Raw genomic sequence first — 2,302 nt, 5'->3', positions numbered from 1 at the left:
CACTTGTGAGCAGTGTCAGAGAGCAGGAAGTGCACTTACATGGCGACAAAAAATGCCTCATCAACCTATGCTATTCTGTGAGGTGTTTGATGTCTGGGGTATAGATTTCATGGGTCCTTTTCCTGTATCTTTTGGTTATGTTTACATTCTCCTTGCAGTTGATTATGTTTCAAAATGGGTGGAAGCCAAGCCCACTAGAACTAATGATGCTAAAGTTGTTGTAGATTTTGTCAAATCTAATTTGTTTTGCAGGTTTGGAGTACCTAAAGCAATCGTTAGTGATCAAGGAACCCATTTTTGCAACAAATCAATGCATGCCTTGCTTAAAAAGTATGGGGTTGTCCACAGGGTATCCACACCATGCCACCCCCAAACCAATGGACAGGCAGAAATTTCTAACAGGGAGATCAAGAGAATTTTAGAGAAGATTGTGCAGCCAAGCATGAAAGATTAGAGTACCAGGCTAAATGATGCTCTTTGGGCACATAGGACTGCCTACAAAGCACCTATAGGAATGTCTCCTTATCAAGTTGTCTTTGGAAAGGCATGTCATCTTCCAGTGGAGATTGAGCACAAAGCATACTGGGCAGTGAAGACCTGCAACTTCTCTATGGATCAAGCTGGTGAGGAAAGAAAGTTGCAACTGAGTGAGTTAGATGAGATCCGCCTAGAAGCGTATGAGAATGCCAAGTTCTACAAAGAAAAGACCAAGAAGTTCCATGATAGCATGATAATTAAGAAGGACTTCATGGTTGGGCAAAAAGTGTTATTGTATAATCCTAAGCTTGGACTCATGAGTGGTAAGTTGAGGTCTAAGTGGATTGGTCCTTTTTTTGTTACTAATGTTTTTCCTTATGGTACAGTTGAGATCAAAAGCGACTCCACAAACAAGAGCTTCAAGGTCAATGGACACCGACTTAAGCCATTCCTCACAAACCCCTCTTTAGTGGACGTAGTGGTGGAAGAGACTTCCTTATTCCACCCTACTCTTCCTCCACCATGACTTAGGGAGTTTTTCTTTTCCTATCTCCTTCTTTACTTTTATTACATTTGTCCAATTCTATTTGATGGTTTAATTGCTTTTAATCTTTTAATTGTGCTACATTGAGGACAATGTGTTGTTTAAGAATGGGGGGGAGTGTGTTCTTTGGTTTTGGTTTTGTTAGTTGTGTTAAATTAATTTAATTTTGTTAGTTTTGTTGGGTTCTAGTTTTGTTTGTGTTAAATTTTCATGTTTGTCTTTGAATTATAGGATATGTTCAAGTAATGGGTAATTGTTCTGAAAATAAAAGTCTCTTGACATTTTGTGATTTGAAATCCTTGTTTTTCTTCTACATGTCATGATAGTTTTGAAAGCTCAATTTGAAAGTGATAAGTTTACCTTTGTGAGAATTTGAGCCATCCATCATCATAATCTTTTGGTGTGTTTTGCCCCATTGATTGCTTGCACAATAGCCTTGGCTTGATTCTTGTTGATGCTTCCTAATTCACATGCATATTTGGAAATGATTTAGGCAATTTTGTTCTTATAAACTTCTAGCCAAATGGACTTACCTTGAATTAATTCCTTTGATAGCCTCTTTGAGCCTATGTTCCCCTTTCTTTGTTTTGAAGCTCATTACAAGCCTTAAGTGAAAAAACATGATATCACCTTACCCTTAAGGAATTTTGGAGCTTTGGAATTGTTTTGGGAATAAGTTGGGAATATGTGTGGTGGGGGGTATGTTTCATTGGAAGATATAATTTTTGGCCATGCTTAATGTTTTATTTTGGCCATGCTTGATGTATCTGTATATTGCCTAGTTCTGGCTTTAATCTTCAATTTCATACTGTTCAATCGAAAAAAAAAATCAGAAAAAAAAATAAAATAATTTCAGTTTCTGCAAATTCGTACTATTCAAAAAAAAAAAAAAAAGAGAAGAGAAGAAGTGAAGTTGAATAAATGAGGTCTTGTTATGAGGACTTGATTTGGGAGCCTTGGTTGATTTTGTTGATATTAGAGGGTTTGGGTTTACTGCTTGTACTTAATTTTCACTTATTCCCCATTGCTCCTCTACTCCTTTGGGATTTAGCTACTCATTCCATATTTTTCTTTCCTAACTTGTCCTTGGCCCCATTACAACCTTTAAAGACCTTTTGATCCTCATGTGCATGTGTTTGTCAAGTTGTTGTCAATTTTAGAATTTTGCCAAGTCTATGTGGTGTTTGTCTTCATGGGTGCTTCGAGAGTAAACAATAGCCTAGACACTTGAGAGATAGAGTGTATATCTTGTGAGGCTTTATCACTTTTCATTATTGAGCT

The sequence above is a fragment of the Glycine soja genome, chromosome 13 (genome assembly GCF_004193775.1).
Source record: "Glycine soja cultivar W05 chromosome 13, ASM419377v2, whole genome shotgun sequence".
NCBI lineage: Eukaryota > Viridiplantae > Streptophyta > Magnoliopsida > Fabales > Fabaceae > Glycine > Glycine soja.
The sequence above is the reverse complement of the archived record's forward strand: the minus strand, read 5'-3'. Positions refer to the sequence as shown.